This window comes from Pongo abelii, chromosome 6 (genome assembly GCF_028885655.2).
Source record: "Pongo abelii isolate AG06213 chromosome 6, NHGRI_mPonAbe1-v2.0_pri, whole genome shotgun sequence".
NCBI lineage: Eukaryota > Metazoa > Chordata > Mammalia > Primates > Hominidae > Pongo > Pongo abelii.
This window is the reverse complement of record NC_071991.2, coordinates 61,629,023-61,656,806: the sequence shown is the minus strand read 5'-3', so window position 1 is coordinate 61,656,806 and position 27,784 is coordinate 61,629,023. Positions and strand designations below refer to the sequence as shown.

The window sequence follows — 27,784 nt, the reverse complement described above, 5'->3', positions numbered from 1 at the left end:
AGTTATGTGGCAGTAATAATACCATTGAGTCCTCACCATGCTTCAGGCACTGGGCTATTTCGTTTATTTATTTATTTATTTATTTATTTATTTTGAGAGAATCTTGCTCTGTCACCCAGGGTGGAGTGTAGTGGCGCCGTCTCAGCTCACTGCAACCTTGGCCTATTGGGTTCAGGTGGTTCTCCTGCCTCAGATTACAGGCACCCACCACCACGCCTGGCTAATTTTTGTATTTTTAGTGTAGACGGGGTTTCGCCATGTTGGCCAGGCTGGTCTTGAACTCCTGACCTCAGGTGATCCACCCGCCTCTGCCTCCCAAAGTGCTGGGATTGCAGGCATGAGCCACTGCCCCTGGCCTGGGCTATGTATTCTAAATAGTTTGTCTTATGTATTACAACAACCTAAAGATTAGATAATATTATTGCCTCCATTTTTTTCCATTTATGTATTTATTTATTTAGAGATGGGGTCTTGCTGTGTTGCCCAGTCTGGAGTGTGGTGGCTATTCACAGGTGCAATCATAGCAAACCGAAGCATGGAACTCCTGGGCTCAACTGATTCTATTGCTTCAGCTTCCCAAGTAGCTGGGACTATAGGTGTGTGCCAAGTGGCACAATTGCCTCCATTTTATAGTTTTTTGTTTTTTTTTTGAGATGGAGTCTTGCTCTGTTGCCCAGGCTGGAGTGCAGTGGCTCACTGTGATCATGGCTCACTGCAAGCTCCGACTCCTGGGTTCATGCCATGCTCCTGCCTCAGCCTCCCGAGTAGCTGGGACTACAGGTGCACGCCACCACGCCCTGCTAATTTTTTTTTTTTTTTTTTTTAGACAGAGTCTCGCACTGTCACCCAGGCTGGAGTGCAGTGGCACGATCTCGGCTCACTGCAAGCTCTGCCTCCTAGGTTCATGCTATTCTCCTGCCTCAGCTTCCTGAGTAGCTGGGACTACAGGCGCCCGCCACCACGCCCGGCTAATTTTTTGTATTTTTAGTAGAGACGGGGTTTCACCGTGTTAGCCAGGATGGTCTCCATCTCTTGACCTCGTGATCCGCCCACCTCGGCCTCCCAAAGTGCTGGGATTACAGGCGTGAGCCACCACGCCTGGCCACGCCTGGCTAATTTTTTGTATTTTTAGTAGAGATGGGGTTTCACTGTGTTAGTCAGGATGGTCTCGATCTCCTGACCTCGTGATCTGCCCACCTCAGCCTCCCAAAGTGCTGGAATTACAGGCATGAGCCACCGCGCCCAGCCATTTTATAGATTTTTAAAGCTGAAGCGGAGAGTAGTAAAGGAACTTGCCCAGGTGAGTCAGACAGCTGGCACAAAGCAGAACTGGGGTTTAAACTTGGGTAGATTAACACTCTTCACCATTAGGCTCCTGTGCCTCCCAGCAAGCCACTGGCATTACAGATAAAGAGCTCAAGTGAGCAGACCTAAGTTTAGTCTCCAGTCACTCAAAAATTACTTGTTTTAACCAAGAACTGAAGTGTTGATATTGTACAAACTCTTGCATGAAAGTAAAAACAGATACAATGAACAGTTTATATTAATGATTTCACAACGCGCCAGGCCAAGCCAAGAAGGTACTTGTCTCACAGTGGTAGTTTTTTTTTTTTTTTTTTTTTAACATATACAACTTGAGCTTTTGCTTTAAACATGTGCACATCTGCACATGTTTCCAACTCTATCTTGTCCCTGTATTCACCAGCTGGCAATCTTCTAGTAAATAGTTTCATTTTTCTTTGTTTTGTTTCTTGCCCACTTCCTCTCTCTGCTCAATAGTTTTTTTTTCTTTTCTTTTTTTTTTTTTAAGAGCTTTCTCCATTAACTAAAGGTTATTTGACTATTTTAAAATACAGTTCCATCGCTTCTCAGCCTTTTAGCTAGGATCACATGCAAAATATAGTTCCTACTGGAAATGATAAATGCTTAATTATTTCCTTTAATTGCCAATTTCAGAATAAGGTGTTTGTAAAACAGCTCCAAAGGTGGAATATGAAGCTTTTCAATGATATAACTGAAAGGGATTCTCACTTAGAGTACCTTTCCACTTACATACTGTGGTGTTATTATATCTTGTATCCATTTTCGTCAAGGTTCCTGGCTGATAACTCCCCATAGGCCTTGTTACAGTCTTTTGTTATAATGTTGGGTGTGTTAGGCTTCTTGCAGGCCTCAGGCCTCTTTGACCTTCTCCTCTACTCCTTTCACTTGACCCAAGGCAGGACTCAATACTATTCCCCTGCCTTTCTGATTGTGGGACATAAGACCCTCATTCCAGAGAGGCCAATCACATTTCCAAATAATTGTCCATAAAAACCCAGGAGGACTGGGTTCACGGAGTTTTCAGATAGCTAATACTTGGAGGTTCCTGGAGGGTGGCTTGCCCAAGGAGGGCATGGAAGCTCCACACCCCTTCCCCCATACCATATATTTTGTAATGTTTCTTTGAGTTTTGTGAGCTGCTCCAGCAAATTTATTAAACCCAAAGTGGTGGATGTGGGAATGCCCAAAGCACTAGGGTTATAGGCATGAGCTATCTCTTGTTTTTAATATTATTACTGTTATTTTTTGAGACAGAGTCTGGCTCTGTCTCCCAGGCTGGAGTGTAGTGGCACAGTCTCTGCTAACTGCAACTTCTCCTCCTGGGTTCAAGTTATTCTCGTGCCTCAGCCTCCCGAGTATCTGGGATTACAGGCACCTGCCACCATGCCCAGCTAATATTTGTATTTTTGGTAGAGACAGGGTTTCGCTGTGTTGGCCAGGCTGGTGTCGAACTCCTGACCTCTAGTGACCCACCCTGGCCTCGGCCTCTCAAAGTGCTGAGATTACAGGCATGAGCTATTGTGCTGGGCCAAAAATATATTTTGTGGCCTCCCCAGTACCTCAAGCCTGTAATCTCAGCACTGCAAAGCTGAGGTGGGAGGACTGCTTGAGCTCAGGAGTTTGAGACCTGGGCAACAAAGTGGGACCCTGTCTCTAAAAAATTTTAAAAATTAGCTAGGTGTGGTGGTGCATGCCTGTGTCCCCCACTACACAGGAGGCTGAGGCAGAAGGATCACTTGAGCACAGGAGGTCAATGCTGCAGTGAGCAGTATTTGTGCCACTGCACTCCAGCCTGAGTGACAGAGCGAGACACTGTCTCAAAAGAAAAAAAAAACAACCAACCAACAAACATTTTATCACCTCAAGCACTCAGAGTAGAACACAACGAAATTAACCCATAGCATTTAGCCAGTTCTTAGGAACTAGATCTCAACACTGAAAGAGAGAAAGATCAACCACAATCAAAGAGAAGATAAGTAAATTAGAACATCAAAATTTACAACTTTTGTGCGTTAAAGGATAATATCAACAGAGAGAAAAAACAATCCACTGAAAAGGAGAAATATTTAGAAATCATATGTCTAATAAAGGTCTAGTATTTAGAGTAAATAAATAACTCTTACAGTTTAAGAAAAAACAAGTGGCTAGGCGCAGTGGCTCACACCTGTAATCCCAGCACTTTGGGAGGCCGAGGCGGGCAGATCACAAGGTCAGGAGATGGAGACCATCCTGGCTAACATGGTGAAACCCTGTCTCTACTAAAAATACACAAAAATTAGCTGGGCATGGTGGTGGGCACCTGTAGTCCCAGCTACTCAGGAGGCTGAAGCAGGAGAATGGCGTGAACCAGGGAGGCGGAGCCTGCAGTGAGCCTTGATCGCGCCACTGCACTCCAGCCTAGGCGACAGAGCAAGATTCCGTCTCAAAAAAAAAAAAAAAAAAGAAAAGAAAAGAAAAGAAAAAATAAGCCTGGGCAACATAGTGAGACCCCTTCTCTATTAAAAAAATTTACTTATTAATTATTTATTATATTATTATTTATTTTATTTTTTATAGAGACAGGGTCTTACTATATTGCTCAGGCTAATCTCAAACTTCTGGTCTCAAGTGATCCTCCTATCTTCACCTCCCAAAGTGCTGTGATTACAGTCATGAGCCACCATGCCCAGGCTATATCTCTTCCGTAGGAAGAAGTCTACTGAAGTCCTTTGTTCATTTTCTAATTGTTGGGTTTTTTTTCATTTTTTATTTAATTTTAAAAAATTGTTTGCTTTTGTTGCTGTAAAATTTTTTTTGTTAGTTTATTGTTTTGTTTTTGTTTTTTGGTGTTTTGGGGGCACAGGAGCTTGCTCTGTCACCTCATAGCCCACTGCAGCCTACAACTCCTGGCCTCAAGCAATCCTCCCACCTCAGCCTCCCAAAGTGCTAGAATTATAGGCATGACATATATATATATTTTTTTGTAATTAGCTGAGCATGTTGGTGTGGGTCTATAATCCTAGCTACTGTGGGAGGCTGAGGTGGGGGGATGGCTTGGGCCCAGGAATTGGAGGCTGCAGTGAGCTACAATGGCACCACTGCACTTCAGCCTAGGTGACAGAAGGAGACCCTGTCTCTAAAAAAAAAAAAAAAAAGCAAGATGATATATAAATGGCAAATGAGCATATGAAAAGATGCTCAACATCATGAGTCTTAGAGAAATGCAAATTAAAACCACAATGAGATACCACTTTTCACCTACTAAGATGGCTACTATAATGTTGAAAAAAGAACAATCAATGACAGGTACTGAAAAGGATATGGAGAAATTGGAATCTTCATACACTGCTAGTGGGGATGTAAACTGGTGCACCTGCTCTGGAAAGCAGATGGACAGTTCCTCAAAAAGTTAAACAGAGAATTACTGTATAACCCAGCAATCCCATTCCTAGGTATATACCGAAGGGAAACATGTTCATTCACATGAAAACTTGTATGCAAATGTGTATAGCAGCATTGTTCATGATAGCCAAAAAGTTGAAACATTTCAAATGTTTATCAGTTGATGCATGGATAAAAAAGTGTGGTATGTCCATATAATGAAATACTATTTAGTCATAAAAAGGAATGAAATACTGTTACATGGTCAAACGTGGATGAACCTTGAAAACATTATGCCAAGCAAAGGAAGCCAGACAAAAAAGGCTATACATTGGGAGCTTCTGGATAGTGCGTGAAGGCTCCTGGAGGGTGGTGCACCTGGAGAGGGCATAGAAGCTTCCAGCCCCTTCTCACATGTCTTATCCTATGTATCTTGTCATCTGTATCCTTTGTAATATCCTTTATAATAAGCTGGTAAATGGAACCAGCTGGATAAGCAAGGGCCTTCTAGTTTCATCTCCAAATACAATGTGGGCCACTTCATATTGTGCTGCCTCACCACCAATTAGTACGATGGGCGTAGCACCTGCTCCTCCCACCTGTACAACTAGGACTCTGGCCCCATCTAGGAGGATGGAATTCTAAAAAAATTAGGAACAATTGAAGGGAGCGATGAAGCTTGAGCCAAGAACTTCAAGTTAAAAAAAAAAAAGGCCACATTTTGTTTTTGTTTTGAGACAGAGTCTCGCTTTGTAGTCCAGGCTGGAGTGCAGTGGCGTGATCTTGGCTCACTGCAACCTTAGCAGCTGGTCCCATTTACCAGTTTATTATAAAGGATATTACAAAGGATACAGATGACAAGATACATAGGATAGGACATGTGGGAAGGGGCTGGAAGCTTCTGTGCCCTCTCCAGGTGCACCACCCTCCAGGAACCTTCACACGCTATCCAGAAGCTCCCAATGCATGGCCTTTTGGGTCTCACTCTGTTGCCCAGGCTGGAGTGCAGTGGTGCACTCTCAGCTCATTGCAACCTCTGCCTCCTGGGTTCAAGCGATTCTCCTGCCTCAGCCTCCGGAGTAGCTGGGATTACAGGCGCCTGCCACCACACCCTGCTAATTTTTGTGTTTTTAGTAGAGACAGAGTTTCACCATGTTGGCCAGACTGGTTTTGACCTCCTGACCTCAGGAGATCCGCCTGCCTTGGCCTCCCAAAGTGCTGGGATTACAGGCATGAGCCACTGCGCTCAGCCAGTATGGAAATTTCTAAAGAAATTAAAAATAGAATTACCAGATAGCCCAGCAATCCCTTTGCTGGGTATACATAGCCAAAGGAAATGAAATCACCACCTAGTAAAGATCGCTGCATTCCCATGTTCATTGCAGTACTATTAACAATAGCCAGGCCCGGTGTGGTGGCTCACGCCTGTAATTCCAGCACTTTGGGAGGTTAAGGCGGTTGGATCACCTGAGATCAGGAGTTCAAGAGCACCCTGGACAACATGGTGAAACCCCTTCTCTATTAAAAATACAAAAAAAAAAAAAAAAAAAAAAAAAGCCAGGTGTGGTGGTGGGCGCCTGTAATCCCAGCTACTCAGGAGGCTGAGGCAGGAGAACTGGATGAACCTGGGAGGTGGAGGTTGCAGTGAACTGAGATAGTGCCATTGCACTCCAGCCTGAGTGACAAGAGTAAAAAACTCCATCTCAAAAAAAAAAAAACAAAAAACCAAGATATGGAAACCACCTAGGTGTCCATCAATAGATGAATGGATAAAGAAACTGAAACTGTGAGATAGACACACACACACACACACACACACACACACAGTGGAATATTATTCAGCTATAGAAAAGGAGATCCTGCAATTCGCCACAACACAGATGAAACTAGAGGGCATTATATTAAGTGAAATAAGCCAGATACATAAAGAAAAGTACTGCATGATCTCACTACTTATATGTGGAATCTAAAAAAAGGAAAGAAAAAAAAAAAAGCAACTTCATGAGCAGAGGTACCTTTGCAGAGCACAGAGAAAATTCACAGTATCTTTAAACACCTTGGTAGGACTGACTTTTGTCTGTCAGTTGCCAAAACGATACCATCTGGGGAGTGTCGAAAAGACCTCTCTGCTTAATTTATTCTCAACTTTTCCACTTTACTGAGACTCGTGGTTAATCATCAGCAAACCCCCTGGTGTCCTCTATCTCCTCTTTAAATAGTTCATTCACCTTGCTGTAGCTTAGAGATTCTCACCTGGAAGCAATTTTTCCTACCTCCTCAGAGGACATTTGGCAATGTCTGGAGGTATTTTTAGTTGTCACAACTGGAGATGGTGCTACTGACATCTAGTGGGTAGAAGCCAGGGATGCTGCTAAACACCTTACAATGACAATGTACAGGATGGCCCCTCACAGCAAAGGATTATCAGACCCAGATGTCAATGGCCAAATTGAGAAACCCTGACTCTTTTCTGTAGGCACTGCTTCCTCTTTAGCCCTCTCAGATCATCTGTGTTTTCTCGTACCACTGGGTTTGGAGGCAGAGTGGGAGTCTTCTTCCCTTCTTATTGCTGCTTGCAAACAATTTTCCCTCCCTAAATCCTTAAAAAAGCCCAGCTTAACTTTGAATTTTACCTCATCAAACATTATCACTCACTACCTCTCCTTATTGCAGTCATCTACATCTGACTCCTTTCATTGTCATTCTCTCCAACACTACAACCATCTTAAAGCTTGGTGATTTCATCATCCACACAGATGATCCTTCCAACATCTTGGACTCTCAGTTCCTTGTATTCCACTCCTGCAGGGAGTATGACTTTCCACCACAGTCACTTCCTCACCTACATTGCCATAATTGCCATCATCTGAATTCCACTTTCTGAGCACTACATCCTATCATTTTAGCCCACTCCCTGTAGTAGGTTTATTTCAACAAACCTTTGATCTCATTAGGTAGTGAGTGATAATGTCTGATGATGTCATTAGGACAACCAATCCATCAATCAATTGCATAGTATTTATACTATGAAAATCAGCAAATCTACAAATTAGTGTTCTTTTCCTCTTTCTTTCAGAAAGCTAGTTGTTAAACATTTAACTCTTGTGTATTCATGGGATATACCTTAAGCAATCTATGTATGTGTGTGTATGTATATATGTATGTATATATGTACACATATATAAAATGTTGCTTTGCACATTTAAACATTTTATATACCTGGTTTACTATAGTATGTTTTCTGATGTAACTTTCCCTCCACAACATTTAGGTTATGAGATGTATTCATGTTGATATGTGTAACTCTGGATTACTGTTTTTTTTTTTTTTTTTTTTTGAGACAGAGTCTCACTGTGTTGCTCAGGCTGGAGTGCAGTGGCATGATCTCAGTTCACTGCAGCCTCTGCCTCCCAGATTCAAGTGATCTTCCCACCTCAGCCTCCTGAGTGGCTGGGACTACAGGCCTGCACCACCATGCCCAGCTAATTTTTGTATTTTTAGTAGAGAAGCAGTTTCGCCATGTTGGCCAGGCTGGTCTGGAACTCCTGACCTCAGGTGATCTGCCCGCCTTGGCCTCTCAAAGTGCTAGGACTACAGGTATGAGCCAAGGTGTCAGCTGCTTCATTCATTTTTACTGTTCTGCCCTATACAGCAAGAATGTAAGCTCCATGAAGGCAAAGATTTTTATTGGTTTTATTCTCTGCTATATTCCTAGGATTTGGAACAGTGCCTGGCACAAAGCAGGCTCATATTTATTTGAAAAAACAGACCCAGGACAGCGGCTCACACCTGTAATCCCAGCACTTTGGGAGGCCAAGGTGGGCGGATCACTTGAGGTCAGGAGTTTGAGATCAGCCTGGCCAACATGCGGAAACCCCATCTCTAATAAAAATACAAAAATTAGCTGGGTGTGGTGGCTCACACCTGTAATCCCAGCTGCTCGGGAGGTTGAGGCAGGAGAATCACCCGAACCTTGGAGGTGGGGGTTGCAGTGAGCAGAAATTGTGCCACTGCACTCCAACCTGGGCAACAGAGTGACACTCCGTCTCAAAACAAAAAGAAAGAAAGAAAGAAAAATAAATGGTGTGCCTGAAATTCTACCTTTGCCACTTATTTAATTTAAAATATTGCTTGGTTAGTTTTCTCTTTGTTTCTGTTTTTGGATTTTATTTTTTTGCTGCCCCTTGCAGAGCAGGGCTACCCCATACGCAGTGTGCCCAGAGTAGCCTATGTTGCTGTTTGGTAGCTTAGTAGATCTTACTACACTGAACCACTTGGGTTTTCAAACCTTATCAAGGAATTTATTTTGCATATCATTTGTAACCAGAAGAGGGCAAGCTTGGAGGGAAAAAGAAATAGGTGAGAAATGGAAACAAGTCCTAAATGCAGGACGCTGCCTGTTTTGAATATCTACAGCCGCCAGGTGGCAGTATGAGCATGCTGGAAATTTAAGGTCGGTGATCCAGGCTACAGGGGTCTCCGGATGCAGATGGGTGCCCCAAACTTACACATTTTCCACTTTATTTCTCCTTTTGGCCAACTTGTCATTTTTTAACATCATTATTATGCAGATTTATATAAGTTGATACTTTCTATTTTCCCTTACATTTGACAATACTAAATTTAAAATATTGGGGCATAACAGATAATAAAAATCACATGGCAGGGGGCAGTGGCTCACGCCCATAATCCCAGCACCTTGCAAGGCTGAGAGAGGAGAATCGCTTGAGCCCTGGAGCCTGGGCAACATGGGGAGACCTTGTCTCAAAAAAAAAAATCTACGCATGGTGGTGAGCATCTATGGTCCCAGCTACTTGGGAGGCTGAGGTGGGAGGATCGCTTGAGCTCAGGAGGTCGAGGCTGCAGTGAGCTGGGCCACTGCATTCCAGCCTGGGCGAGAGTGAGACCATGTCTCAAAAAAACAAAAAACAAAAACAAAACAAAACGACAAACAAAAAGACAAAAAGCAAAACAAAACAAAAAACTCACATAACATACAAATCACTTTTAAGCCTGCCTGCTTCCTTGCTTTCTGCCGGCTTGCTTGCTTCCTTTTCTTTCTCTATCTCTCTCTTTCTCTTTCTTTCTTTTCTTTCTTTCTTTCTTTCTCTTTCTTTCTTTCTTTTTCTTTCTTTCTTTCTTTCTCTTTCTCTCCCTCCCTCCCTTCCTTCCTTCCTTCCTTCTTTCCTTCCTTCCTTCTTGCCCTTTTCTTTTCTTTCTTTTTTGACATGATCTGACTCCATCACCCAGGCTGGAGTACAGTGGCACGATCTCGGCTCACCGCAACCTCCGCCTCCCAGGTTCAAGCAATCCTCCCACCTCAGCCTCCTGATTATCTGGGACTACAGGTGTGTGCTACCATGCCTGGCTAATTTTTGTATTTTCTGTAGTGATGGGGCCTTGCCATGTTGCCAAAGCTGGTCTCCAACTCCTGAGCCCTAGCAATCTGCCTGTCTCGGCTTCCCAAACTGCTGGGATTGCAGGCGGGAGTCACTGTGCCAGCCCTTAAACCATTTTAAAGTGTAAAAATCAGTGGGTTGCCTTAAACCATTTTAAAGTGTAAAATACAGTGGGTTTTAGTATAATATATTCACAATGTTGTGCTACCATCACCATGACCTAATTCTGGAATATTTACATTAAACCAAAAGGAAACCTTATACCCATTCAGTCACTTGCCATCCTCCCCCCATCTTCTGACAAGTACTAATCTACTTTATGTCTCTATGGATTGGATTGCCTGTTCTGGGGATTTCAGGTAAATGGAATCATAAATATAGCAGCGCTTTTTTTTTTTTTTTTTTTTTTTTGAAACAGAGTCTCATTCTGTTGCCCAGGCTGGAGTGCACTGGTGCAATCTTGGCTCACTGCAACCTCTGCCTCTTGGGTTCAAGCGATTCTCCTGCTTCAGCCTCCAGAGCAGCTGGGATTACAGGTGCCTGCCACCATGCCTGGCTAATTTTTGTATATTTAGTAGAGACTGGGTTTCACCATGTTAGCCAGGCTGGTCTTGAACTCCTTAACTTAGGTCATCTACCCATCTCAGCCTCCCAAAGTGCTGGGATTACAGGCGTGAGCCACTGCACCTGGCCAGCAGCACATATTTTTAATCGCAATATTTATCTATGGCATCATACAGATGGACACTGGAGACAGATGGGGAATGTTGAAGGCACGTGAGGGATGAAAAACTACCTATTGGGTACAATGTACACTATTCAGGTGACCTGTGCACTAAACATCTAGACTTCACCATTCCACAATTAATCCATGTAACCAGAAACTGCTTGTACCCCTAAAGCTATTGAAATTAAAAAATGTTATAAAGGACTTATCTATGGCATCAAAATAAGGCTATGTTTTTAGGAATTTCATCTAAAATATCAAAGTTATATGCAAGGTGGAAAAATATACAATTTTGGAACAATTAGTAACCCTAACTTCCTTTAATATTACATAATAAAAATTTAAGGGCTACCTAAATTGTGTTTGCCTGCCCTCTTGGGCGGGGACTCAGTTTGATTCTCTTAATTGCAATGAGATAGAGACTGAAGAATGGAAGTGATGGAGAATGATTAGCAGGATTCATGTTCCCTTAATTCCCTAGCAAATAAAATGCAAAGCAATATCCAGACATTACCCATCACGTTTTCAAGCTCCTACATAGTCTTCGTGGCTCTGAGCTCAGAGCTGGCTGCACGTGGTCCCTGATGGGTTTTGCCCACGACACAGGCACGGCATCTCTGGAGACAGCTGGGCTAATGTTCAGCAAAGGTTGGCAGAAGCAGGGAGAGGGGTTTGTCTTCCTTTCATAACTTTCCCAAAAATAGAACTTATGAGTTCATGGCAACATTTAGTCACAATTTAATTTTGTAAATAGAGACAGGGTCCCACTCTTTCACCTGGACTGGCGTGCAGTGGTGTGATCATAGCTCACTGCAGCCTTGAACACCTGGGCTCAAAGAATCCTCCTGCCTCATTCTTTCAAGTAGCTGGGACTTACAGGTGCACGCCACCACACCCAGCTAATTTCTTTTGAATTTTTGGTAGAGACAGGATTTTGCCATGTTGCCCAGGCTGGTCTTGAACTCCTGGGCTCAAGGGGTACTCCCACCTTGCCCTCCCAAAGTGCTGGGATTACAGGTGTGAGCCGCCATACCCGGCCTCCTTCTTTTTCTTTATTATTATTATTTTTTAGATGGAGTCTTGCTCTGTCGCCCAGGCTGGAGTGGAGTGGCATGATCTCGGCTCACTGCAACCTCTGCCTCCCGGGTTCAAGCTATTCTCCTGCCTCAGCCTCCTGAGTAGTTGGGACTACAGGCACATGCCACCATGTGTGGCTAATTTTTGTATTTTGAGTACAGACAGGGTTTCACCATGTTGGCCAGGATGGTCTCGATTTCCTGACCTCATGATCCACTGGTCTCGGCCTCCCAAAGTGCTGGGATTACAGGCGTGAGCCACTGTGCCCAGCCTCCTCCTCCTCCTCTGCCTCCTACTCCTCCTCCTCCTTCTTCTTCTTCGAAATTTCTCTCTCGCTCTCATGTTTTGAGACGTAGTCTTGCTCTGTTGCCCAGGCAACAAGAGGAGTGCAGTGGCACGATCTTGGCTCACTGCAGCCTCTGCCTCGCAATTCTCCTGCCTCAGCCTCCCAAGTAGCTGGGATTTACAGGTGCCTGCCACCATGCCCGGCTAATTTTTGTATTTTAGTAGAGACGGAGTTTCACCAAGTTGGCCAGGCTGGTCTTGAACTCCTGGCCTCAGGTAATCCGCCCTTCACAGCCTCCCAAAGTGTTGGGATTACAGGCGTGAGCCACTGCACCCAGCCAAAATCTCTCTTTTTTAATAGAGATGGCGTCTTCCTTTGTTGCCCAGGTTGGTTTCAAACTTCTGGCCTCAAGCAATCCTCCCACCACACCCTGCCACACTTGGATAATTTTTAAGTCTTTTTTTTTTTTTTTTTTTTTAAGATAGAGTTTTGCTCTGTCACCCAGGCTAAGTGCAATGGAGCAATCTCGGCTCACTGCAACCTCTGCCTCCCGGGTTCAAGCGGTTCTCCTACTTCAGCCTCCCGAGTAGCTGGGATTACAGGCACCCGCCACCACGCCTGGCTAATTTTGTATTTTTAGTAGAGACAGGGTTTCACCATGTTGGTCAGGCTGGTCTTGAACTCCTGACCTCAGGTGATCTACCCACCTTGGCCTCCTAAAGTGCTGGGATTACAGGCATGAGCCAACGTGCCCAGCCAATTGTTAAGTCTTTTATAGAGACTAGGTCTCATTATATTGCCAGGGCTGGTCTTGTACTCCTGGGCTCAAGTGATCCTCTTGCTTGGCATCCCAAAGTTCTGGGATTACAGGTGTGAGCCAGGGTGTCTGGCCTCCAAAGGGTTTTTCTGAGGGGCTCCCACAGCACTGAATTAACGTCTTCACTAGTGACAAACACAGAAAGATGCATATTCTTTAAAACTGAAATTCACTGAAGTAAAAGGGACAGGAACATAGGGAGAAAATGATTCTACAGCCGTCATAATTTTTTTTTTTTTTTAGACGGAGTCTCACCCTGTTGCCTTGGCTGGAATGCATTGGTGGGATCTCAGCTCACTGCAACCTCTGCCTCTCGGGTTCAAGCGATTCTCCTGTCTCAGCCTCCCAAGTAGCTGGGATTACAGGCATCCACCACCATGCCTGGCTAATTTTTTGTATCTTTAGTAGAGACAGGGTTTCACCATGTCGGCCAGGCTGGTCTTGAACTCCTGACCTTGTGATCCACCCACCTCGGCCTCCCACAGTGCTGGGGTTACAGGCATGAGCCACAACGTGCAGCCTCCAAAGGGTTTTTCTGAGGGGCTCCCACAGCACTGAATGATGTCTTCAGCAGTGACAAACACAGAAAGATGAATGTACTTTAAAACTGAAATTCATGGCTGGGCGTGGTGGCTCACACCTATAATCCCAGCACTTTGGGAGGCTGAGGCGGGTGGATCGCCTGAGGTCAGGAGTTCGAGACCAGCCTGACCAACAGGGTGAAACCCCATCTCTACTAAAAATACAAAAATTAGCCAGGTGTGGTGGTATGTGCCTGTAGTCCCAGCTACTTGGGAGGCTGAGGCAGGAGAATTGCTTGAACCCTGGAGGTGGAGGTTGCAGTGAGCCGAGATCCTACCAATGCACTCCAGCCTGGGCGACAGGGCAAGACTCCATCTCAAAAAAAAAAAAAAAACAACAAAAAACAAAAAACCAAACAAAAAAAACCCAAAACCAAAAACTGAAATTTACTGAAGTAGAAGTGACAGGAACATAGGGAGAAAATTATTCTACAGCCGTCATAATTTTTTTTTTTTTCGAGACAGAGTCTTGGTCTGTCACCCAGGCCAGTGGCACGATCCCGGCTTACTGCAACCTCTGCCTCCCGGGTTCAAGCGATTCTCCTGCCTCAGCCTCCCAAGTAGCTGGGACTATAGGCACGTGCCACCATGCCTGGCTCATTTTTGTATATAATTTTTTATAATAGGAATAGCCAGCTATGTCTTGAAGATTACAAAAACATTCAGATTTTTAAAAATTCAGAGAGCTCGGTGTGGGTGACTTGTGCCTGTAATCCCAGCTATTTGGGAGGCTGAGATGACAGGGTCACTTTAGGCCAGGTGTCCCAGGCCAGCCTGGACAACATAGCAAGATCCTCATCTCTTAAAAAAGTTTTAAATAATTATCTGGGCTTGGTGACACACACCTGTAGTCCCATCTACTCAGGAGACTGAGGTGGGAGGATCACTTGAGTCCAGGAGTTCAAGGCTTCAGTGAGCTATGATCATGCCACTGCACTGCAGCCTGGATGACAGAGTGAGACCCTGTCTCAAAAAAAGAAAAAATCAGTTCAAAGCAAGGAGAGGCATAATTCTTTGGAATGATGGCCTAGTACAGCAGTTCACGCCTGTAATCCCAGCACTTTGGGAGGCCAAGGCAGGTGGATCATCTGAGGTTAGGAGTTCGAGACCACCCTGGCCAACATGGTGAAACCCCATCTCTACTAAAAATACAGTAATTAGCCAAGTGTGGTGGCAGGCACCTGTAGTCCCAGCTACTCAGGAGGCCAAGGCAGAATTGCTTGAACCTGGGAGGCAGTGATTGCAGTGAGCCAAGATCACACCATTGCACTCCAGCCTGGGCAACAGAGTGAGACTTGGTCTCAAGAAAAAAAATATTCATTGGAATGAGATTTTCTTTCATTTATTGTAATTCATTAAATATTTAGTAAGTTCCTATTATTTGCTCTGCACTGTGCTAGATGTGCCATGATCAAGAGGATTGGGTTGTCCTGAAATAGTCAATTCTGATCACATAATTTAAAATGACCTCAGTGAAGAAGAGAAAAAGGAGATGTCTGAAAAAGCCATTGTGGTAGTATGTGGCATTTTCTAATTAGTTCGGATATTAATAGAAAATATATGCATGACGGAAATAAGGAAATGTGACTAAAGATTAATAGAGAGAGTTCCACAAATCTGTGAAAATGGCATGAGGAATACTAAAGCTCAAATGAGGGAAGAATTGCAAAGCCACTAATGACAAATAAAACAGTTTTTTAGGCCAGGCACGGTGACTCATGCCTGTAATCCCACCACTTTGGGAGGCCAAGGTGGTGGATCACCTTAGGTCAGGAGTTTGAGACCAGCCTGGCCAATATGGTGAAACTCCATCTCTACCAAAAATACAAAAATTAGCCGGGGGTGGTGTCGTGTGCCTATAGTGCCAGCTACTCAGGAGGCTGAGGCAGAGTCGCTGGAACCCAGGAGGCGGCAATTGCAGTGAGCCAAGATCACACCACTGCACTCCAGCCTGGGCGACAGAGTGAGACTCTATCTCAGAACAAAAAACGATCACATTTAGCTCTAGAAGATAAAAGAAGACCTAGGTCTGATGCTTGGGCTGTGTAGTGTGAACAAGTGACAGAGGAAGCAGAACTCTTTGAGTCTGTCTTCTGTGTCAAAGAAAATGGTCTGGATACTGATGAAGGTAAAACAAAAGTGGGTCAGAAGGAACTGGAGCCCAAGATGGGTGAGAAGTGTGAGAATATATAAATTGTACAGTGATCTAAATAATTTTCAATTATCAGGCCTACGTGAATTATATCTCAGCTTACTCAGAGAGCCCTGAATGAGTAGATGAACAGATATTCTGTTATTTGAAAATCAAGGAGAATGAAATCAAGATCGGATATTAACAAATACAGTGGCAATTTCTAATAGGAGGAGATGGAGCTCTCAAATTATATGCTGATGAAATTGGTTTTGATTCTGGGCAAGATTCAAGAAAGAATTCTTCAAAGTATCATTTATGTGGTCATATAAAGGAAATACATTCTTAGAAGTGAGAGTTTGATAAAGACGGGTATTTTCAGATTCACTTTACTTTATTTTTATTTATTTATTTTTTTGAGACAAGGTGTGGCTCTGTCACCCAGGCTGGAGTGCAGTGGCACGATTACCGCTCACTGCAACCTCCACCTCCTGGGCTCAAGCCATCCTCCCACCTCAGCCTCTTGAGTAGCTGGGACTACAGGTGCACGCCAGCATGCTTGGCTAGTTTTGCAATTTTTTTTTTTTTTGGTAGAGATAGGATTTCCACATGTTGCCCAGGCTGTTTTCCCACTCCTTGGTTTTTCAAAGTGCTAAGATTACAGGTGTGAGCCACTGTGCGTGGCTAACTTTACTTTCTTTCTTTTGACATGATTAATGAATTTGTAAAAGAAGGAATGCAAATGACAAGAAATCTTTTTTTTTTTTTGAGACAGAGTCTCACTCTGTTACCCAGGCTGGAGTGCAGTGGTACAATCTCGGTTCACTGCAACCTCCGCCTCCCGGGTTCAGGTGATTCTCCTGCCTCAGCCTCCTGAGTAGCTGGGACTAGAGGTGCACACCACCATGCCCAGCTAATTTTTGTATTTTTTAGTAGAGACGGGGTTTCACCATATTGCCCAGGAGGGCTTTGAACTCCTGACCTCGTGATCCACCCACCTCAGCCTCCCAAAGTGCTAGGATTACAGGTGTGAGCCACCGCACCCGGCCAACAGGAAATCTTGACTTCCATAAGGCTATAGAACCTATAGAATAGGTTTCTCAGGGTACCTTCCAGACTGCAAGGTCCTTGAGTGTAAACGATTGTGCCTCATTTGTCATTGTGTCCTCCAATGCCTGCCTGAAACAGATTTTTCTTTTTTGAAGAAACATCCTGAGATTTAGCTTTTATTTATTTATACACAATAGTTGTACATATTTATGTGGTACATATGGTATTTTGACACGTGCATACAATGTGTAATGATCAAATCAGGGTAATTGGAATGTCTATCACCTCACATATTTATCATTTCTCTGTGTTAGAAACATTCCAAATCTTATCTTCTAGCTATTTTGAAATATATGATAAATTATTATTAACTATAGTCACCCTACTGTTCTATTGAACACTAGAAATTATTCCTTCTATCTAACTGTATTTTCGTACCCATTACCTAACCTCTCTTTATCCCCCCTTCCTCCTACCCTTCCTGGCCTCTGTAACCACCATTCTGTTCTCTACCTCCATGAGATCAAATTTTTAGCCCTCACATATGAATGAGAACATACAATATTTGTCTTTCTGTGCCTGGCTTATTTCCCTTAACATAACATCCTCTAGTTCCACCCATGTTGCTGCAACTGGCAGGAGTTTATTCTTTATTATGGCTGAATAATATTCATATATAAATATCACATTTTCATTTCTCTCTCTGTCTTTTTATTAATACCACATTTTCTTTATCCGTTCGTTCATCCACTGATGGACTCTCTTAGGTTAAGATTCCATTTGTTGGCTATTGTGAATATGATGCAATAAACATGCAAGTGCAGATATCTCTTTGGAATGCTGATTTCCTTTGTTTTGGGTATATAACCAGCAGTGGAATTGCTAGATCATCTGGTGGTTTCCTTTTTAGTTTTTTGAGGCACCTCCTCTGTACTGTTTTCCACAGTGGCTGTACTATTTTACATTCCCACCAACAGTGTAGAAGTGCTCCTCTTCTCCTTGTTACCATCTGTCCTTTTCTTTTCTTTTCTTTTTTTGAGACAGAATCTTGCTCTGTCACCCAGGCTGGAGTGCAATGGCATGATATGGGCTCACTGCAACCTCCGCCTCCTGGGTTCAAGCAATCCTCTGCCTCAGCCTCCCGACTAACTGGGATTACAGGCACCCGCCACCATGCCCGGCTAATTTTTGTATTTTTAGTAGAGACAGGGTTTCACCATCTTGGCCAGGCTGGTCTCGAACTCCTGATCTCATGATCTGCCTGCCTTGGCCTCCCAAAGTGTTGGGATTACAGGCGTGAGCCACTGTGCCTGGCTTCTTCTTTTTTTTTAACCTTTCCTATGGTGCTGAGCATTTGTTATTTTTGATCTTTTTGATAATAGCCATTTTACTGAGGTAAATATCTCATTGTGGTTTGATTTGTGTTTGCCTGATATGATTAGTGATGTTGAGTTTTTTTTTTATATACCTGTTGTCCATTTGTATGTCATTTATTTATTTTTAGAGACAGGGTCTTGCTATATTGCCCGGGTTGGACTTGAACTTCCGGCTTAAGAGATCCTCCTACCTCAGCCTGATGAGTAGCTGGAACTGCAGGCATGCGCCACCATACCCTTGTACATCTTCCTTTGAGAAATGTCTATTCAGATCTTTTGCCCATTTGAATTATTTATTTTTGCTATTGAGTTGCATGAACTCCTTGTATATTCTGATTATTAATTCCTTGATAGATGGATAGTTTACAAATGTTCTTTTAATTTTTTAAATTAGTTAATTATTTTGTAGAGACAGGGTCTCACTGTGTTGCCCATGCTGGCCTTGAACACCTGGCCACAAGCCATCCTTTTGCCTTGGCCTCTGAAAGTGCTGGGATTACAGAAGTGAGTCACTGCACCCAGCCAGTTTGCAAATATTTTTCCCTTTCTGTAGGTTGTCTCTTCACTTTATTAATTGTTTCCTTTGCTGTGCCAAAGCTTTTTAGTTTAATATAGTCCTATGTGTCTATTTTTGTTTTTGTTGCTTGTGCTTTTGAGGTCTTACACAAAAAAAAATCTTGCTCAGACCAGTGTTCTGTAGCATTTCCCCAATATGTTCTAGTAGTTTTGTAGTTTCAGGTCTTAGAATCAGCTCTCAAAGCCATTTTGAGTTTATTTTTTTGTATGGTGAGATATAGGGGTCTAGTTTTATTCTTAGGCACATGGATATCAGTTTTCTGAGCACCATTTATTGAAAAGACTGCCCTTTCCCCAGTGTAAATTTTCAGAAGCTTTGTTGAAAATGAGATGGCTGCAAATGTGTGGCTTTATTTCTGGGTTCTCTATTCTGTTCCATTGGTCTATGTGTATGTTTTTATGCCAGTACCATGCTGATGTGAGTACTATAGCCTTTTAGTATATGTAGTATACTACTGAAGTCAGGTAGTGTAACATCTCTGGCTTTGTTCTTTTTGCTCAGAATTACTTTGGCTATTCAGAATCTACTATGGTTCTGTACAAATTTTAAGTTTAAAATTTGTAACAATCTGGTCTGGCATGGTGGCTCATGCCTGTAATCCCAGCACTTTGGGAGGCCAAGGCCAGAGGATCACTTGACATCAGGTGTTTGAGACCAGCCTGACCAACATGGTGAAACCCCGTCTCTACTAAAAATACAAAAATTAGTCAGGCATGGTGGTGCACACATATAGTCCCAGCTACTCAAGAGGCTGAGCAGGAGAATCGCTTGAACCTGGAGGCGGAGGTTCCAGTGAGCCGACATCGCGCCACTGCACTGCAACCTGGGTTACAGAGGAAAATTCTGCCTCAAAAAAAAAAAAAAAAAGGTAGCTTTTTCTTTTTATGTAAAAATGTCATTGATATTTTGATAGGGATTGCATTGAGCCTGTAGGTTACTTTGGTGGTATGGACATTTCAACAATATTAACTCTTCCAATTCATGAACATCAATTATCTTTCCATTTTTTTGGTGTCCTCTTCAATTTCTTTCATTATTGTTTTATAGTTATCATTGTAGAGATCTTTGATTTCTTTGGTTAAATTGATTCTTAGGTACTTTATTTTATTTTTGTAGCTATTGTAAAATGGGATTGCTCTCTTGATTTCTTTTTCAGATTGTTCACCGCTGGCATATAGAAATGCTACTGATTTTTATATGTTGCTTTTTGTATCTGCAAACTTTACGAAATTTATCAGTCCTAAAAGTTTTTTGTGATATCTTTAGTTTTTTCTAGAAATAAGATAACGTTATCTGCAAGGAAGGACAGTGTGGCTTCTTCCTTTCCAATGTGAGTGTTCCTTATTTCTTTCTCTGGTCTAATTGCTCTGGCTAGGACCTCCAGTTGAATAAAACGGGCAAAAATGGGCACCCTTGTCTTGTTCCAGATATTCAAGGAAAGACTTTCAATTTTTGTCCATTCAGTATGATGGTAGCTGTGGGTTTGTCATACATTGCCTTTATTGTTTGAAGTGTGTTCCTTCTATACCCAGTTTGTTAAGAGTCTTTATCATGAAGGGATGTTGAATTTTATTCAGTGCTTTTTCAGCATCTATTGAAATGATCATATGGTTTTTGTCTTTGATTCTGTCAATGTGGTATATCACGTTTATTGGTTTGCATATATTGAACCATCTTTGCTTCCCTGGGATCAATCTCACTTGATCTTTTACATATTAATTATTAATTTAATTAGTAATTATTATTGAAGAGACTAATAATATTGATATTAATAAATTTAATATTTAGTTTTAATTTAATTTAGTTAGTATTTTGTTGAGGATTGTTGGCTATGTTTCTCAGGGGTAGTAGAATATAGTTTTCTTTTGTTATTGTGTCTTCATTAGGTTTTGGTATCAAGGTAAAGCTGGCCTCACAGAAGAAGCAGTACCTTCTTATTAATTTTCTGGAATAGTCTGAATAGAATCGGTATTATTTCTTTACAAGCTTGGTAGAATATAGCAGTGAAGGCATCTGGTCCTGGGCTTTTCTTTATTGGCAGACTTTTTATTATGGCTTTAGTCTTGTTACTTGTTATTGGTCTGTTTAAGTTTTCTATTTCTTCATGATTTTATCTTGGTAGTTTGTATGTGTCCAGGAATATATATATATATATATATATATATATATATTTCTAAGTTGTCCAATTTGTTAGCATGTAGTTGTTTATAACAGTCTTTAATAATCCTTTATGTTTCTGTGGCATCAGTTGTAATGTATTCTTTCTCATCTCAGATTTCATTCATTTTATTTTTATTTATTTGTTTATTTTATTACTATTTTTTAGAGATGGAGTCTTGCTATGTTGCCCAGGCTGGCCTTGAACTCCTGGGCTCAAGTGATCCTCCTACATCAGCCTACCAAGTAGATGAGATGCATGCACCACCACATCTAGCTATATTTTTCTTTAATTGATACTAATATTTGTACATATTTATGAGGTAACTGATATTTTGATATATGCATAGAATGTGTAATGATCAAGTTAGGGTACTTAAGATATCCTTCACGTCAAACATTGATCATTTCTTTGTGTTGGGAACATTTCAGATCTTCCCTTCTTGCAATTTTGAAATATACGATATATTGTTGTTAAACATAGTCACCCTACTGGGCTATTGAACACTACCTACTACCTAACTGTATGTTTGTACCATAACTTATTTTTTTCCTTTTTGAGATGGATTCTCACTCTGTCCCCCAGGCTGGAGTGCAGTGGTACCATCTTGGCTCACTCCAACCCCTGCCTCCTGGATTCAGGCGATTCTCCTGCCTCAGCCTCTGAGTAGCTGAGATTACAGTCGCCCGCCACCACACCCAACTAATTTTTGTATTTTTAGTAGAGATGGGGTTTCACCATGTTGGCCCGGCTGGTCTAGAACTCCCGACCTCAAGTGATCCACCCACTTCGGCCTCCCAAAGTGCTGGGATTACAGGCGTGAGCCACCATGCCTGGTGTGTTTTTTTTTTCTTTTCAATAATAACCATTGTAACTGGGGTAAGATATTATCTCATTTTGGTTTTGATTTGTATTTTCCTGATGATAAGGATGTTGACTTTTTTTTTTTTTTCTGAGGCAGGATCTCACCCAGGCTGGACTGCAGTGGTGCGATGAAAGCTTACTGCAACCTCGACCTCCCACCTCAGTCTCCTAACTGGCTGGGACTACAGGCATGCATCATTACATCCAGCTAATTTTTAAATTTTTTGTACAGATGGGTCTCACCATGCTGCCCAGGCTGATCTCAAGCTCCTGGCCTCAAGCAATCCTCCCAACTCAGCCTCCCAAAGTGCTGGGATTACAGGTGTGAGCCACCACACCTGGTCTTATAATGTTTACATTGATTTGCATATGTTGAACCATTATTGCATCAGCTGGATGAATCCCATGTGATCATGGTATCTGTCTAAATATCTTTTTAACGTGTTTTTGGATTCAATATGATAATATTTTGTTGAGGATTGTTGACTCTATGTTTATCAGAGATCTCAGCTCACAGTCTTTTTTTGTGATGTCCTTGTCTGGTTTTGGTATCAGGGTTATGCTGATCTGAAAGGATGAGTTAAAAAGTACTTCCTTCTCTTAATTTCTTTGGAATAGTTTGGGAAGAATTGGTGTACATTGTTCTGTATACGATTGATATGATTCAGCAGCAAAGCCATCTGGTCCTGGACTTTTCTTAGTTGGGAGGTTTTTTAAATTACTGATTCAATCTCATTCCTCATTATTAGCCTGTTTAGGTTTTCTATTTCTTTGTAGTTCAATCTTGGTGGTTGTGTGTCCAAAAATTTTCCATCTCCTTCCATTTCTTAGCATATAGTGGCTTGTTATAGTCTCTAATAATCTTTTGTATACGTGTGGAATCAGTTGTAATGTCTCCTTTTTTCCCCCAATTTTGATTATTTAAGTCTTCTTCCTTTTTTTCTTGATTAGTCTAGCCAGGTTTATCAATTTTGTATATCTTTTCAAAAAACCAACGTTTTGTTTCGTTGATCCTTTGTATTGTTTTTAAGTCTCTATTTCATTTAATTCGGCTATTTTTTATAGCTTTTGCTTATTTTATTCAATATATTTGAACTTAATCCTTCACAAATTTAACCTATCCTTAAAAGTAGGCATTACTTATTTTAGTATAATCCCATTTGCGTACAAAACAAACCCTTTACATATTCACACTTAGGTAAGTGCACAGAAAAAAACATGAAAGAATATACATTATTAAATTCAAACACTGGTAACCTTTGGGAGGGTAATAAGGGGAGATCATTTTTTATTTCATTCTGTATATTTGAATTTTTACAACATGTATTTATGAATTAGTCACATAATTTTTTTTAAAAGGCATAATGGGATCCAATTAAACCATACTTTCTAGCCATTATTTGCATATTAATCAAGACTTCTATTATTTCAAGTAGGTCTTAAAGTTTGTGAAATGCTTTCTAATTTCCCCCTCAATTTTGCTTGCCCCATTTATTTAGTAAACCCTCTTCCTCACTCATAAGTTAATTCCAGTTTTCTCAGAAGTACAACTTAAAGTGGCACCAGGCTACAGGTAATCCTGTTCAAAATTCAGGAACTAAACAAATTTGGATGGGTTTTTGGAACTAAAAAAAGGTTTAGATAATGTGTTCTATACCCACTCATAAATGAATATATGTGGTACCAAGGAATACTTTGTATTGCTATCTGGGGCTTTTGCATTAATGTTGCCGTTAGGGAAGTGGTTTATAATTCTTGAGTGCCCACTGGAAAAATCTGTGGAACTTTAAAAAAATACATAGATGCTTGGGCACCATCTTTAAAGATTTCGAGTCTGTAGTTGTAAGGGAAGCAAATATTCTTTAGAAATGCTTTTTCCTAAGAAGAAGAAGAAGAAGAAGAAGAAGAAGAAGAAGAAGAAGAAGAAGAAGAAGAAGAGGAAAAAAAAAAAGAAATGCTTTTTCCTAAATCTTGAACAGTGATTATATATGTGTAAAAAAATGACATTACCCAGAGAATGACTGAATACAGAACCTTATGGAATGCAAAAACTAAAAAATTCAGAGTAAAGTTAGGGGTTTTTTGGGAGGAAGGGAACAGAATTGGTTTCTGCTAAACATGTTCAAAAGCACCAAAAAAGATTAAAAGCAATTAAAAAATATGTATTTTTCCAACAGTGGTGTTTTGTAGTAGATAATCTTCCTCAGAAACCATATACTGATAATATAGTGCAAAGACTGAAAACAAATAATAAACATAATCCTGATGTTTATTTATCAAATGTCAATCAGTGGAATCTTTGACCGGCTTTTAAAATGAGGGCAGTTTTGTTACACTGGCATACTTGGCAAACCAGGTAAATACAGAAACCCTTTTCAAGATTTAAAAAATGGAGCAACAATGGTCAGCATTTGGTATGTGAATATAATACACCTACTGAAAATCTTCCCATACATCATGAAAACTTGGAGGTAATTTGTATAGCTTGAAATGTCTTTAGAATATTAGGCACAAAAGGGCCTCATCAGGAACAGTAAAGTGGCATTTTCTGTGTTTCAACTACAATTTAGAACTCAACTGGCTTTGATGTTACATTAAGTAAATTATACTTCAAGCTCCAGAGTATGTGGAGCATAAAATCCTGATTCGAGTTTTATATGACAAAAATTCTAGTAAATATTCCTTTTAATAAGTGGCTTATCAATATTCTCAGATTCAATCTAATCAAGAAAAAGTAGTTTCCACTCTTCTTTTGTTCTACATCCTTAATTAAATTAAATTTATTTATTCGTGGTCTATAGTGGTTTGGATCTCTTCTGAATGTAGTTTCAAGCTGAGACTAAAATGTATTCATGCCAGCCAAAAGGGTTTGAGGACGGTTTGCAACTGTGTTCTTAGTAGATGGAACACCATCAAGAATGATGACATGATCCGCTAGATAGGTGGCCATAATGAAGTCATGTTCCACAACAAAGGCTGTCTTTTTTGCATGAAGTATGAAACGTTTGACAACTCGAGCTGCCATCAGTCTTTGCTCAGAATCCAAATATGCAGATGGTTCATCAATTAAATAGACATCAGCAGGTTTGCCCAAACAAAGGGCTAAAGCTACTCGCTGTAGTTCACCACCTGATAATGTCTGCACCTCTTGATGATGTTTTCAATTTGCAGAGGCTTCATTACATTAGTCACAAATTGTGGATGTGTATAAGCATCTCTTGTCTTTTCATGTAGTAACTGGTGAACACTTCCAGTTGATTTGGGACTAATTTTCTGTAGCTTATAACTGACATTTAGAACTGGTACTTCTTCTTCTTCATCAGGTTTAAGTCTTCCAGCAAGCATTATGATAAATGTCGTTTTACCCATTCCATTTTCCCCCAGCATCATCACCATGATTTCAGAATCTGTAAACTCTCCAGCTACAATTGCTAGCTCAAACTCTCCCATTTTTTCTTCATTCCTGGATATTTATACATACACATCACTTTGACTTCTTCTTCATTTGCTGTCTCAGCCACTTTAAAAACAAGTGATGCATCTCTGAATCTCAAGTTTTCTGTTGGAACATAGCCATCCAAAAAAATGTTTATGCCCTTTCTTACACTAAAAGGCACAGTGACAACTCCATAGGTGCTTGGTACACCATATAAACAGCAGATGAAGTCAGAGACATAGTCTAATACACTTAGATCATATTCCACTACAATGATATATCTATCTGGATTTATCAGAGATTGTATAGTAATAGCAGGCTTTAAATGCTGCTTGACATCTAGGTAACTAGAAGTCTCATCAAACATGAACATATCAGCTTTCTGTATGCAAATGACAGCACAGGGAAATCTCTGCAACTCTCCTCCTGAAAGATCTTCAACATTTTGTTCTGTTAAGTGGGTTAATTCAAGCTGCTGACATGCAATTGCCTGTGTCTTTGTTTCATCTTTTCAGTCCAAAATAGATCCCACTGTCCCCTTTGCAGGCTTAGGAATCTGTTCTACATATTGAGGTTTGATGATGGCTTTTAGGTCCTCTTCTAGAATCTTGGTAAAGTAATTCTGTAATTCAGATCCACGGAAATAAGTCAAAATCTCTTGCCAGTCAGGAGGATCATCCTACTTTCCAAGGTTTGGCTTTTGTTTTCCTGCTAAAAATTTTTTAAAGCAGTTGACTTTCCAATATCATTAGTTCCAACTAATCCCAAAACTTTACCTGGACGAGGGATAGGCAACCTGTGAAGTTTGAAGACATTGGCACAATATCAATGTGTGGTTTCTTTTTCCAAGTTGCTTGGTAAATTGTCAATTGATAAGGTGCCGAAAGGGCATTTCTTAATACAGATACCACAACCAATACAAAGAGTTTCAGAAATCCATGCTATTTTGCTCTGGGGTGTAACTTCTATGCATAATTCTTCCATTTGAACTACAGGACAACTCTTTTTTGCATTCCTGTTGACATTTCTTAGGTTTACATTTGTCATGGTTGACAATGCAATTCTCATTAATTTGTCTGCTATAACTGTGCGAAAGAATATCCAGCTCTTCTGGAGAAAATGATCCCCTTGAGGAGGGGAGTGCAGAGGCCAAATCAGCTCTTGTCTTTACTTTTCAGTCACACAGCATGTTCTCGTGGCCGCTGGCCAAAACGGCTTTTTTTTTTTTTGAGATGGAGTCTCACTCTTGTTGCCCAGGCTGTAGTGCAATGGTACAATCTTGGCTAACTGCAACCTCTGCCTCCTGGGTTCAAGCTATTCTCCTGCCTCAGCCTCCCGAGTAGCTGGGATTACAGGCCACCGCCACCATGCTTGGCTAATTTTTTGTATTTTTAGTGGAGATGGGGATTCGCCATGTTGGCCAGGCTGGTCTCGAACTATTGACCTCAGGTGATCCACCCGCCTTGGCCTCCCAAAGTGCTAAGATTACAGGCATCACCGTGCCTGGCCTATTCTTTTTTTATTAATTAAAAAAAATTAAAATAGAGGCAGGGTTTCATTCTGCACTCACCCAGGCTGGAGTGCAGTCGTGCAATCACAGCTCACTGAAGCCTCAAACTTCTGGGCTCAGCAATCCTCCTGCTTCAGCCTTCTGAGTAGCTGGGACTACAAGCACCTACAACCATGCCCAGCTAATTTTTTGTTTTATTTATTTTATATATTTATTTATTTATTTTATTTATTTTTGAGAAGGTGTCTCGCTCTGTTGCCAGGCTGGAGTGCAGTGGCGTGATCTCAGCACACTGTAACCTCTGCCTCCCAGGTTCAAGTGATTCCCCTGCCTCAGCCTCCCGAATAGCTGGGACTCCAGGTGCGTGCCACCACGCCCAGCTAATTTTTGTATTTTTAGTAGAGATGGGGTTTCACCATGTTGGCCAGGATGGTCTCAATCTCTTGACTTCATGATCCGTCCGCCTCAGCCTCCCAAAGTGCTGGGATTACAGGCGTGAGCCTATGCGCTCGGCCAATTTTTTATTTTTTATAGAGATGGGGGCTCATTATGGTGAAATGATATTGCATTGTGGTTTTGATGTGCGTATCTCTGATGACTAGTGATGTTAAGCATTTTTTTCATATACCTGTTTGCCATGTGTATGTCTTCTTTTGAAAAATGTCTGTTCAAATCCTTTGACCATTTTAAAATCAGATGATTCTTACTTTTTGCTATTGAGCTATTTGAGTTCCTTACATATTCTGATTATTAGTCCCTTGGCAGATGGATAGTTTGCAGATATTTTCCTCCATTCCATGGATGATCTCCCTCTCTGTTTTTTTTTTGAGACAGGGTCTCACTCTGTCACCCAGGCTGGAGGGCAGTGGTGCGATCACAGCTCATTGTAGTCTCAGCCTTCTGGGCTCAGGTGGTCCTCCCACCTCAGCCTCCCAGGTAGCTGGGACTACAGGTGTGTGCCAGGATGCCTGGGTAATTTTTTTGTAGACAAGGTTTTGCTATGTTACCCAGGCTAATTTCAAAATCCTAGGACCAAGCGATCTGCCCGCCTCAGCTTCCCAGAGTGCAGGGATTACAGGCGTGAGCCACTGCTCCTGGCCTCTGTGAGTTGT

At 41.6% G+C, this 27,784-nt stretch overlaps 1 protein-coding gene and 1 pseudogene across 1 annotated transcript in view; both read right to left on the bottom strand.

Moving 5' to 3' along the window:
- Nucleotides 1–27,784, bottom strand: part of TRA2A (transformer 2 alpha homolog) — an 82,914-nt gene that overhangs the window by 35,076 nt on the left and 20,054 nt on the right. The window lies entirely within an intron of this gene.
- LOC100452221 (ATP-binding cassette sub-family E member 1-like) lies at nucleotides 24,380–26,164 on the bottom strand (annotated as a pseudogene).